The sequence below is a fragment of the Rhinoderma darwinii genome, unplaced genomic scaffold (genome assembly GCF_050947455.1).
Source record: "Rhinoderma darwinii isolate aRhiDar2 unplaced genomic scaffold, aRhiDar2.hap1 Scaffold_426, whole genome shotgun sequence".
Classification (NCBI taxonomy): domain Eukaryota; kingdom Metazoa; phylum Chordata; class Amphibia; order Anura; family Rhinodermatidae; genus Rhinoderma; species Rhinoderma darwinii.
In genome coordinates this window covers 201,770-215,227 of record NW_027463794.1, presented here as the reverse complement: position 1 = coordinate 215,227, position 13,458 = coordinate 201,770, and the positions used below count along the sequence as shown (strand labels likewise).

General features: G+C 41.2%; 1 non-coding gene and 1 pseudogene across 1 annotated transcript; both read right to left on the bottom strand.

Annotated features, from left to right (window-relative positions):
* Positions 1–6,131: 6,131 nt before the first annotated feature.
* LOC142710540 (U2 spliceosomal RNA) lies at positions 6,132–6,318 on the bottom strand. Its single transcript, XR_012869566.1, has one exon. It is a non-coding gene; the product is annotated as a U2 spliceosomal RNA (small nuclear RNA).
* A 6,617-nt stretch (positions 6,319–12,935) lies between these two features.
* LOC142710544 (U2 spliceosomal RNA) lies at positions 12,936–13,106 on the bottom strand (annotated as a pseudogene).
* Positions 13,107–13,458: the final 352 nt, after the last annotated feature.

Here is a 13,458-nt window from a genome sequence, read left to right as displayed (position 1 = left end):
ACATTATATCAGAAGAATTTTTCAAAACATGAACAACAGATAAGAACAAGGAACATCAAAGTCCTGACATCAGAAAAGCAACTTAATCTTGCAGAAGCATATTCCATAGATGAATATTCCAAAGGCTTTTTGCTTTCCTCAGTCCCAACCTTTTTTTGTCCAGGAGATAAAAAACGTACATCTCACTAAGAGCCAACTTAATACAGTCCTTCTCTGTAATTGAATCACGTTTAAAAAGCAAGATGTTTCTAACTTTCCACAAAGCCATCTTTATACAATTTACAGTAATCCATAGAACTCGACTCTTTTCACTTGTCGGGACATTAAAAACACCATATAGTATTACTTCATGGTTCAAAACATTAAGATCGGATACAAATTTCAACAGAGAACCAATATAACGCCAAACATTTTGAGCATAAAAACAATTCCAAAATAAATGTAGAACTGTCTCATCATTAAAACATCCTGCTCTCGTACATTTTGCAGTTCTAACTAGCCTTCTCTTATGTTGAAAATCTCGGGTAGGTAAACATTTGTGTACAATTTGCCATGCTAAGTCCTTGAGTTCATTTGACAGGAAAGCCATATTGGTCATTCTCCATATATTTTGAGTCCTTTCAACAGAATAATTTAAAACCATTGATAGTTGTTCATTCTTCCTAACTTCCAAATTTAATTTTCTTGTAATACTTAAAACATTTGCATCAAAACCACTAATATCATACATATGAATAATTCTTTCTAAAATAGCATAATGAATTGGGGGAACATATAGAACAGGCGATGTTAAAGACAAGGTTATCCATTTTCTTTTCCTAAAAATATGACCAGCAGCATATCTTAGAAAATACGACCAATAACTATGACCGTGTAGGCCATTAAAACACATAGAAAAGAATTTCACATATAAAAACCTCTTAATGTTTGGTACATCTTTACCTCCCAATTTCTTTGCTGTAAACATAACCTCTCTTTTAATTTTATCCATTTTTGAACTCCATATAAAATGAAAACAAATCTTATTTAAAAACTTTAAAGTGCATTCTTTCGGTGGGAAAACCATGCTTAGATATAACATTATAGGTAAAAGCAGAGATTTCATAATAAGTATCTTCCCCTCAATAGTTAATTTTCTCATTTTCCAAAAACTAATCTTCTTTTGTACTTTCTCTTTCACTATAGACCAACTTTCTTCTCCATTATTTCCACTATCAAAGATAATCCCTAAAATCTTGATCTTATTATATTGCACTTGTACTTCTGTATTGCACCATTCCCCTATTGCAAAGCAATCACATTTCTCTTTGTTTAATCTAAAGGCAGAACCCTCACAAAAGTATTCAGTTTGCCTTATTGCACGTTTCAAGGATGATTCATTTGTGCAAAAAATGTTAACATCGTCCATATAGGCTATAGTTTTGACACTTTGTCCTCCACTCCCAGGAATTGGCACACCTTTAATAATCTTATCTTTCCTTAAAAGGGTTAAAAGTGGCTCTATTGTACATATAAAAAGTATCGGGGACAGCGGGCATCCTTGTTTAACTCCCGATTGCAAAAACACTTCTTGAGACAGAAAACCATTTACTAAAATACGACTAACACAATTTTTATATAAAAGCGCAATTCTTTCAATAATAAAATCAGGAAAGCACATTCTTTTTAAGACCATCAATAAAAATTCATGCGAGACCCTATCATAGGCCTTTTGAAAATCTAAAGATAAAATCGCCATTCTCTGTTTGCATTGTTTCTGATACCATAAAACGTCTCTGATAAGATTAAGATGATCACTTACTTTCCTCCCTGGCACTCCACATACCTGGTCACTGTGAATTACTTTGGAGATCACTTTTTTCATCCTATTTACTAAGACCTTTGCTAACACTTTGTAATCCACATTTAATAAGGTTATAGGTCTCCAGTTCTCCAATTTTGTCCTATCACCTTTCTTAAAAATCAGAGTAACTACTCCATCACGCCAGGAGGCCGGCAAAATTTTACATGAAAAAGCGTTTTTAAAAACACTTATAAGATCATCTTTTAAAATAGACCAGAAGCATAAGTAAAACTCCACGGGTAATCCGTCAGAGCCTGGTGTTTTCCCCTTAGAGAAACTTTTAAACACACTCAACAGTTCTGGTAAACTCACACTCTCACATAGACTTTCCTGATCAGAATTCTCGAGTTTTAAATCCATAGCATTTAAAAGGTCTTCCGTAAAAGAATGGTCAATTGTTTTTTTATTAAAAAGATCCTGATAAAACTTCTGCGCTTCTACTAAAATCTCGTCATTTGTCTTCTTACCTTCCATCTCGACAATCATTCCTTTATTTTCCACCACTTTTTTAAAGAAAAACCTTGAACATTTCTCATCATTTTCTAAACATTGCACTTTTGCATTAAAAATCACCTCCTTACCTTTTGCACTTATCGCATTCTTGATATCACTTTTTGTCATTGCAATAACATCATCCATTTCTAGCCCCTCTTGTTTTAACCTGTAATACGTCTGCATTTTTGTGTTCAATACTTTAAACCACTGTTTTTTTTCCCTGGCCTTTTGCATCCCTTTCCTAATAAAAAACTGTTTTATCCATTTCTTTACCTCCTCCCACCATGCCAGAATACTCTCGTATCTAGACTGACCCAACCTCCATTTTTTATATACAAGAATAAACTCATTTTTAATTTGCATATCTTCCAGCAATGTAGTATTGAGTTTCCAGACTCCTCTTCCTTTCTCCAGGCCAGGTAAAGTGACATGTGCATACAACAATTTATGATCTGAGAATATGTTAGATAAAAGAGAAATATTATTCAATTTAACACTATCTGATATTAAAACAAAATCTATTCTAGATTTACAGACATTATTCTCCCAAGTATATCCAGGGTCATTGGGATGTAAACTCTTCCACATATCAGAGAGATTAAAATCTATTGTAAAATTTTTAAGTTGTTTCTCTGTTTTATCCGTTCTCACATGTACACTTCTACTCTCACGCTGTTCACCACTCATATTACAATTAAAATCACCAGCCATTAGAATCGGTGTTGGGCCTGGGATAAAAACTTGCATATCATTAAGCAAATCAGCCCTTTCTTGTTTCTCAGGTGAAGCATATACATTTATCAACTTGATCTCTAACCCATTATACTTGACATTCACCTGTAGAGCTCTCCCAGGAACAATCTCAAAATATGACAATATTTGTATATCTGAACCTCTAAATAAAACCCCAACACCCGAATTTTTATTTATGTTATCTCCAGACCAGACTGATGGCCCAATAGTCCAGTCCTTCCGGATATCACTGTAATTTGGGCTGTGATCAATTGCACATTCCTGTAAAAAATAAATAGAACAGTCCACAGACTCCAAATACTTAAATAAAGCAGCCCTCCGAGTGGGGCTCTTCAAACTTCTCACATTAAGTGAGGCATATTTTAAAGATGCCATCTAATAGATGATTTTATCAGCTGGAGCTCGAACTTTCGGATATAAAGCCCAATAGTGACTCTGGACTTACAAAATCCTCAATATTGAAAGGATCAGACGCTGACATTAGTGGTATTAGAGGCCTTGACATTAACTGACATGTATCAATTTCTTCTGCACTCATCTTTGAGGGTCTTTTAACTCCCAGGGGTTGCTCCTCCCCGTCTTTTTTGCCTTTCTTGCGTTTTGTTTCCCTTGAGGCGACTTCCATGGCTTCCTCACTTGATCTGGGCTTTCCATCAGCTACAGCCTCAGCAGGGAGTGCCCTCCCCACCTCAGCTGCAGCAGCAGAGTGCCCCACAAGCTCCACCCCGGTCTTGATTTTCACTGTTGGCTTCTCTGCAAGTAGTTTTGGCTGCTCAGGTTGATTACTCCCCCCTGGGTCCGCAGCAGGGAGCCCAACCTGGACAGCGCCACTCCTTCCAGCCACTCGATCAGCCCAAGATCTGGACGTACGCATACTGCAGTCCTTAAAGGCATGACCTTCTTCTCCACAAACATTGCAGACCATTGTGCTGCAGTCCTTAGACAGATGACCTTCTTTATTACAGCGACCACAAAAGACAGCCGGACTTTCACAACCATCTGCAGTGTGGCCAAATTTCTTACACTTCCTGCAAAACAGAGGCATCTCTGGGTAAAAGAGATATCCCTTGTCACGCCCAATGGAAAAGTTTGATGGTGGATGACACAGTCCCCCAACACCACCTGGATCTCCAGCCAATTTAACAAAAAACTTGTGTTTGCCAGTCCACAAATCTTCCGAGTTCATGACCTTATGCGAATATTTTATGCTAATGCAGTATTTTCTCAGAAACAAAGCAATGTCCTCCACAGGCACAAAAGGGTTATACATACATACCACCAAAGGCACATCCCCACCAGAATAAAGAATGGTTACGGTCAGTCCATCGAGCTCCGGGTTCTCTTTGCAGGTCTTGAGTACCTCAAATAAATTTTGGCAGGCAGAAATAGAATCCAAGGTCAAAATGTAGGCTCCTTTCCTGGAATCCCTCAGGCAAACGATGGTCTCCTTCTTCACCAACAAGATCTTGTAAAGGATTTCTCTCACGAAGTAAGGTAACTGGAACCGATCCACCTTGCTCTCCTCCACTTCAAATCGAAAGGAAAAACGAATCCGCGCTTCGCCGGCTGAAATATAACGGATGATCACACCCATGATGATCGATCGCCTTTTCTGTCTTGTTCGTAGTCTCCCCCTATAGCAGCAGGTGGCTTAAGACAGCAAGCTGCCGATGCCACAAGGCCGAAGGAAGAGCGTACTCCCAAGGTCCCCCTAGCTAAACCACTTGAGCTTAGCCAGAAGGCCGAGAAGCGATAACCCGAGCGGCCCTTGCCTTGCCCGAGCCTGTCCCATACTGCTGTTCACCCCTTGCAGCGATTCAGCCTACTCCTAGGCAATTCCATGGGGCCCTGCAGGCTCACACACATTTACAGCTACTAAGCGGGAGGTGAATAAAGGCCGGAGAGGAAGCTACACAGGATTTGCTTCTTTTGCTTGCACCACAATGCAGTGCTGAAAGAGGAGGAATCTACATAAAAACGCCTTCTTGGCAACGCCCAAATGCCCTCTTGCCGTGCAAATACTGGCGGCAGCAGCAGCAGCAGTAAGTGCATGCCCACAGCCACCCCTTGTTCCTTCACAACTTGTATTAGCTTTAATCCAGTCGGGTGCTGCCTGCTGAGCAGCACTGACCAACACTGCCTGGGCCCAGGCTTTTATCTCTGAGGCCCCATTATGATGTCAGAAAGCTGGCTCTGGAATCCTGAGGGCTCCACTATGACACGTGCAAAGTTCCATCTGAACTTTATATAAGACGGTGAGGCTCAGTCAGTCACTCAGTGTTGCCTGAGAGGGCAACACTGCAACAGCCGGCCGCCAGGCTGTCTTTTTTTTGCACATTTATTTGCCTCCAGGAGGCCACAAGAGGGAGACAAGGGACTGCAAAATGGAAAATAAGCATCCACCAACTTTACAGACAACTTCTCCTTGCTCCTACAACCTCCATCCTTGCACAGTTTGTTATTCTTCCAGGTAACATAGTAACAAATCCAAATTGCTGCTGTCTTTGTAGGCAAGCAAGGGTTTGTTGCAACTGCAATTCTTACTTCTTCTTGAAATGTAGGGACGACAGTACATTCCATCACATCCATCCAGTGTACACAGGTAGGTCCATTGTGGCGGGCAGGCGAGCGGGCGGGCTGCTTTATTGGCTGTTTGCTGTTCCCCTACTCCACTCCACTATTTGACTGTTGTGCTGCATCAATCAATCAATCAATCAATCAATCAATCAATCAATCAATCAGTGGCTGGCTCAGGTGCAGCTCTTTAACTTACCTAAAAGGGAGGGCGGAGAGAAGACAAGGAAGGTGAATGAGCTGTTCCAATGTGAAATGCCGGAAACACAGAAAACACAGACGACACACAACAAGAGGTGGCAATCTATTCATTAATTGCATTTAATCAATGAGCTCATTATCACTCATGCATTGTCCAACAGGTGTTGAAATAATGGGATTAAAAGGGGAGATCCCTTCAGAAAGACAGAAACAATGGCAAAGAGAAAAAACACTTTTGGAATCTGATTTTAGTCAACACATAAGGAAAGGGTGCACCGGTCCTGGAAATACTGCAATACCAGGTCAATGCGTGGAGTGGACAGAGCAAGCTCTATTTCCATCTCCCTGTTCTAAAAATCCATTTAATATATGGTCCCCAGATAGGGGACGTATCAGATATTAAACTGATAAGAACAGATTTTTTAAGTTGACTACCCCAACTTTGGGGGTAACCGTTTATTTAAAATTTTTCAGGTTTTACAATAAATTAACATTTTTCAACATTTTTACAGGGATTCACATTTTACAACAATGGTTAAAAAATAAATACAAATTGTCAGATTAAAATCATACAATTTATAAAAGGGCACTTGGTGGCATCATATTATAGAATTCCATTCGCTAAAAAACCATTTTCTACTTAAAACAGGAGAGAATTTTTTGTCTAAAAGATAATATTTGTGCATTTCATAAAAACAAATTCCTAAAATATCGTTCACAGATAAAATTTCATGTTTGAATAAAAGAATATTCCTGGCCGCCCACAGAGCTGCTTTAACGCAGTTAGTAATCTTCCATGCCATAATTTTCTGAGTCCTTGTTGGGCACTCCAGACATCCGTAAAATACGCCTTCACTTGTAATTCTTTTTATTCCGGTTATCTTCTTCATCAAGGGGAGGATTTTTGTCCATATTAGTTGTGAAAAATAACATTGCCAAAAGAGATGTAAGACTGTCTCGTCATCGCGGCATCCTCCCCTTGGACACGCAGCCGAGTTGGTCAGTCCCCTTCGATGCTGGAATGCCCGGCATGGAAGACACTCGTGGGCGCAGCTCCAGGCCAGATCCTTCTGTGAATTAAAAATGAATTTAGCATTAACCATGCTCCAGATAATTTTGCATTTGTTTTCATTAAAATTGCTAATGGGGGCTATTAAAACATTTTCTTTTATTTCCTTTAAAACATATTTACTATTTTTTACATCTTCTATTCTTTTGTCTTTTAGGTTAAAAAGGTTCACTATTTTTTCTAAAATCTTATACTGGTCTGGCAGGTTAAAAGCATATGGCGAGCTTAAAACCGTAGAGAACCATCCGTACCTCCTCATAAAATAGCCAGTGTTAAAACGGATAAAATAAGACCAGTAGTGTTCCTTAAAAACAGTATTAAGACACAGTGTAAAAAAATGGATTAAAAGAAATGCTTTTATATTTGGAAAATCTTTACCACCCATTAGCTTTGGTAACATCACTTTTTCTCTCCTGAGCTTCTCCATCCTAGAATTCCATAAAAATGTAAAACATGCCTTGGTAATCTTTTTTAATAAAATATCAGGGGGAGGGAAAACCATACTTAGATATAATAAAATTGGTAAAATCACCATTTTTGTGATTAAAATTTTTCCCTCCATTGTCAGTTTTCTAAGATTCCATAAACAAATTTTCTTATTAACTTTTTGTGCCACCAAGTCCCAACTGATAAAACCATTGTTTGACTCATTGAAGGAGACCCCTAAAATCTGTACAGACTCCGACACAGGGACTGGAATGTCCTGTAAAATCATATTGCCAATATTTAAAATATTACTTTTATTAAAATTGACTTTAAAACCGGAGGAGCAGCAAAATTGGTATATCTGTTGTAATGCTTTTTGCAGTGACGGGGCGTCCCTGCACAGGACCGCGACATCATCCATGTACCCCACCACTTTTGCCTCTAGTCCCCCCCCGCCCGGCAGGGGGACTCCACATATCTGCCTGTCATTCCTCAATCTGCAGAGTAGAGGCTCGATCGCACATATAAAAAGTAGTGGGGACAAGGGACACCCCTGCTTCACTCCGGAGTTTAAAAGGACATCCTGTGTCTTAAAACCCTTTACTAAAATCTTGCTCGTACAATTTTCATAAAAGGCCTTCAGAGACTGTAAAAAACCTTCTGGTATACCCATCTTTTCTAAAACCTTAAAAAGATAAAAATGTGATACTCTATCAAAGGCTTTCTCGAAATCTATGGATAAAACCGCCAATCTGCCTTTTCTCTCCTTCGTATCACCAATAGCATCTTTTAAAAGGTTTAAATTGTCCCATATGCTCCTCCCAGGTATCCCACAGACTTGGTTGGAGTGGACGATTTTCTCTATAACAGCCTTTAGTCTATTCGCGCAAATCTTGGCCATTATTTTATAGTCTGCGTTTAGTAAGGTGATAGGCCTCCAGTTTTTAATATCTGTTTTGTCCCCCTTTTTATAAAGCAGGGACACCTCACCTTTCTTCCAGGACCCCGGGAGGGCTTTTGTTCTAAAAACTTGAGTAAAAAGGGAATAGAGATCCTCTTTTAAAACTCCATAAAATGTGACATAAAACTCTATGGGTATACCATCAGGGCCAGGGACTTTACCTGTTTTAAAACTCTTGATGGTATCTAAAATCTCCTGTTCCGTAATATCCTGTAATAAAAAATCTTTGGAGACAGGATTTAAAACAGCGTCAACCTCCTTCAATGAGTCGTTCATCAAATCAACATTAACAAGCTTTATATTAAAAAGATCCGCATAAAATCTGTGTACCTTTTTTAAAATATTGTCAGTGTTTGTATCTCCATCAACATTGTCTAACAGGGTATGCTTATCGTTAATTTTCTTAAAAAAGTACCTGGAGCAGGTCTCATTTTCCTCGAGGTGTTTCATTTTTGAGCGAAAGACAATTTCCTTACCTCTCTGCTCCAGGCACTGGGAGATCTCCTTCCTAATCTCCATAATCTCCTCCTCCACCTGCATACCCTGTTCTCTGAACTTGTATTGGGTCTGCAGCCGGGTATTCAAATTAGCAAAAAAATCCTGTTTTTCTTTTGCTTTTCTCCTTCCGATTTTTATGAAAAAATCTCTTATTTTTATTTTTATTTTCTCCCACCATGAGACTATGGACATATTTGGATGTCTTACCCGTCTGCAGCCCTTATAAAAGGTAATAAAATCAGATAAAATTTGCGGATCATCTAAAAGGGAAACGTTCATTTTCCAGGCTTTTTTGACAGTATTTTTCCCAATATCATTTTTAACTTTAAAATACAATAATTTATGATCAGATAAAACATTGGGATTAAGATCACATTTAAAAGGCAGTACTTGATAAGAGCAGAATATAAAATCGATCCTGGAGCTACAGTTCACATTGCTCCAGGTGACGCCGGCCTCTGCAGATAAATTGCTGTTACATTTCTTAAAAACATCAGTAAGTTTAAAATCAGTAACTATATCTTTTAATAATGAGGAGGTTTTGTCATAATTCCTGCTTACTGAGTTAGAGAACCGGCGTTCCCCCTTTAAAATACAATTAAAATCACCCGCTAAAACAAGTGGCTCTGAATCGTTTAAAAAAAGGGGTAAAATCTCTAGCATTCTAGCTCTTTCATTCTTGTCCGAGGACCCATAAAAATTTAAAAACTGCCATCTAATACCGTCTATAAAAGCTTTGACCAATAAAATTCTACCTGGTAAAATTTCATTAAAACTGTCAATTAAAACGTTCCCTTTAAATAAAATGGCGACACCTGCGGCTCTGGAATCGTTAGACCCGGACCACACTGAAGGTCCGAGTCTCCAGTCTTCCTTATATTTGTTGTAGTTCGTGCGATGTGGGATACAGCATTCCTGTAGGAAAAAAACGGTGGCGGAAAAAATAGAAAGATAATCAAACAGGGCAGCTCTTCTCGTCTTGGAATGCACGCTCCTAACATTTAAGGAAATGCCACCTAACTCTGCCATGAGGAAAAGGGAAAAGAGACAGTCTTATGTAATCTTACCCGAGGTGGCCTCAGCAGTCCTCGGCGTTACCAGAGACCTCACTCGAACTCTCATCGCCCTCCGACTTCAAACCGACTGTATAACTTGAGGAGATTGGAGAGGAACTCATGTCAGACAGCTGACCCCCCGCCATACCTGAGGCACTGATCGAAAATGGGTCCCATATGGACTCCACGGGCAAGGTTTCTGGAGCATCTCGTATGGCAGCCTCCTCCCCTACGATAGGGGCAGGAAACGCACTCGCGGCCGTTTCAGGGACTTCTGTCACCTCAGAGGTGGCTATGCTTGTCTCCCCCAACTGGCGAGAAGGGGGGAGACCTTCAGCTGGTGCTTCCGGGGGTGCGTCAACTGGTTTCCCTGCTTTCGCTCTAGCAGGTACTCCCATCGGCACCCCGGCTGCCACCTCCGAGTACGCCCTACGCCTCTTAGACCTTGCTGCCGCTCCGCCCGGGTCCTCTGCCTCAGGTACAGGCTGACCCAGCACCTCCTGCGGCCCAGGCGGATCAGCTTCATCCGAACTACCCATCTCCTCCGTTTCCTGAGGGGGCTTTTTCGTCCGCTGATCACTGGCTCTTCTCTTAAACCGCCTTTGCTCCTTTGGGTCACCTGTTTGGGGGGGTCTGCTGGAGGTGTCCATGTCATCAGCCTCTTCACCTCTTGGTTCCTCTCCTTGTGCGGGGGCGATCTGGCCTGCTGGCTGCTCTGGACGCCTCGGCCGGACCTCGGGTTGTTCCGATCTGTGGGGACAAGTAGCATATAGATGACCAACTCGGCTGCAAAAACGACACCTTTTCCCCAGAGGGCAAGTTTTGGCCTCGTGCTCAGAGCTGCCACAGTTCCTACAGGTGCTTTCGCAGAACTCTTTGGTGTGACCGTACTTTTGACATTTTCTACAGAATGGAGGCATTCCTGTGTAAAAAAGATCTCCTGCCATATCACCTAATTTAAAGCGTGCTGGCGGCAACATTATCCCCCCTGCTGTATTGGCATCTCTATAACAAGTTACTAAAAATCTCCACTTTGACGTCCAAACTCCAACTTCGTTCATTATTTTGCCAATACATTTTACACTTTTGAAATAGGGGGATAAAAAGGACATCACATCTTTTAAATCAGCAAACGGGCAGTACATTTTTATCACAATCATCTTAGTGATGTCCAACACATGTTCGTAAAATTCAATACCGTCCAGTCTCGGATCGTTTTTTACCATGTATGCCGCCAGCAGATCTTGGAACACTCCATTCTGTACAAAAGTTATGTCGTATGTTCTTCTCCTAGGATAGTCTTGTACCGCCAATATCTCCCGCTTCTGAATGTTGAAAATGCCAACAAGCACGGTCTCCACCAAGAACTTCAGGCCGCAGGTCGTCGCCTTCTCTTCTGATACAATAACACGGATTGTATTCTTTATCCGGGCATACGCCGGTATCTCACCAGGACTTTCGTCCATGGTGAGGGGTTTTCAGGGAAAGTTACGCCACCCGTTGGTGACGTAACGTCTACGCAGCTTTCCCCTTTTCGGCCGAAGCCTACACGGGGGATATGTGGATCGCAACTCGTTGCTCAGGACTAAGCCTCTCTCCCAAATAGCAGCACGGGGGTGAAGTCCAGGCGAACCTGGACGATCCCCCGAGGCCGAGAGAGAGGGTACCTGAGCACCTCCCAACTAAGACCAGGCAGCACTGACTACAAGTAACCAGCACTACACTTGATCTCAGCCAGAAGGCCGAGAAGCGATAACCCGAGCGGCCCTTGCCTTGCCCGAGCCTGTCCCATACTGCTGTTCACCCCTTGCAGCGATTCAGCCTACTCCTAGGCAATTCCATGGGGCCCTGCAGGCTCACACACATTTACAGCTACTAAGCGGGAGGTGAATAAAGGCCGGAGAGGAAGCTACACAGGATTTGCTTCTTTTGCTTGCACCACAATGCAGTGCTGAAAGAGGAGGAATCTACATAAAAACGCCTTCTTGGCAACGCCCAAATGCCCTCTTGCCGTGCAAATACTGGCGGCAGCAGCAGCAGCAGTAAGTGCATGCCCACAGCCACCCCTTGTTCCTTCACAACTTGTATTAGCTTTAATCCAGTCGGGTGCTGCCTGCTGAGCAGCACTGACCAACACTGCCTGGGCCCAGGCTTTTATCTCTGAGGCCCCATTATGATGTCAGAAAGCTGGCTCTGGAATCCTGAGGGCTCCACTATGACACGTGCAAAGTTCCATCTGAACTTTATATAAGACGGTGAGGCTCAGTCAGTCACTCAGTGTTGCCTGAGAGGGCAACACTGCAACAGCCGGCCGCCAGGCTGTCTTTTTTTTGCACATTTATTTGCCTCCAGGAGGCCACAAGAGGGAGACAAGGGACTGCAAAATGGAAAATAAGCATCCACCAACTTTACAGACAACTTCTCCTTGCTCCTACAACCTCCATCCTTGCACAGTTTGTTATTCTTCCAGGTAACATAGTAACAAATCCAAATTGCTGCTGTCTTTGTAGGCAAGCAAGGGTTTGTTGCAACTGCAATTCTTACTTCTTCTTGAAATGTAGGGACGACAGTACATTCCATCACATCCATCCAGTGTACACAGGTAGGTCCATTGTGGCGGGCAGGCGAGCGGGCGGGCTGCTTTATTGGCTGTTTGCTGTTCCCCTACTCCACTCCACTATTTGACTGTTGTGCTGCATCAATCAATCAATCAATCAATCAATCAATCAATCAATCAATCAATCAATCAATCAATCAATCAGTGGCTGGCTCAGGTGCAGCTCTTTAACTTACCTAAAAGGGAGGGCGGAGAGAAGACAAGGAAGGTGAATGAGCTGTTCCAATGTGAAATGCCGGAAACACAGAAAACACAGACGACACACAACAAGAGGTGGCAATCTATTCATTAATTGCATTTAATCAATGAGCTCATTATCACTCATGCATTGTCCAACAGGTGTTGAAATAATGGGATTAAAAGGAGAGATCCCTTCAGAAAGACAGAAACAATGGCAAAGAGAAAAAACACTTTTGGAATCTGATTTTAGTCAACACATAAGGAAAGGGTGCACCGGTCCTGGAAATACTGCAATACCAGGTCAATGCGTGGAGTGGACAGAGCAAGCTCTATTTCCATCTCCCTGTTCTAAAAATCCATTTAATATATGGTCCCCAGATAGGGGACGTATCAGATATTAAACTGATAAGAACAGATAAGGTTTCAACAAAGATTTTATTGATTCACAAGTTCGTCATACAATAAAATACAATATGTACATTAATATAAAACTGTTTTCCATAATTGTACATTCCAAGCACTATTTGCATCTCTTGTACCATAGTTTTTCCTGTCCCTTAAAAAATATATGTACATTTCACTAAAAGCAAGTTTAATACATTCGTCCACAGAAATAAAATCACGTTTAAAAAGTAAAATATTTCTGACTTTCCAAATGGCGTTTTTAAGACAATTTATCATACTCCAACAAACCATGTACTGTTTAAAAGTTGGGCAATTAAATAGTCCGTAAATTATATATTCGTATGATAGATATTTTAATCCACAAGTCCATTTTAAAAGCAC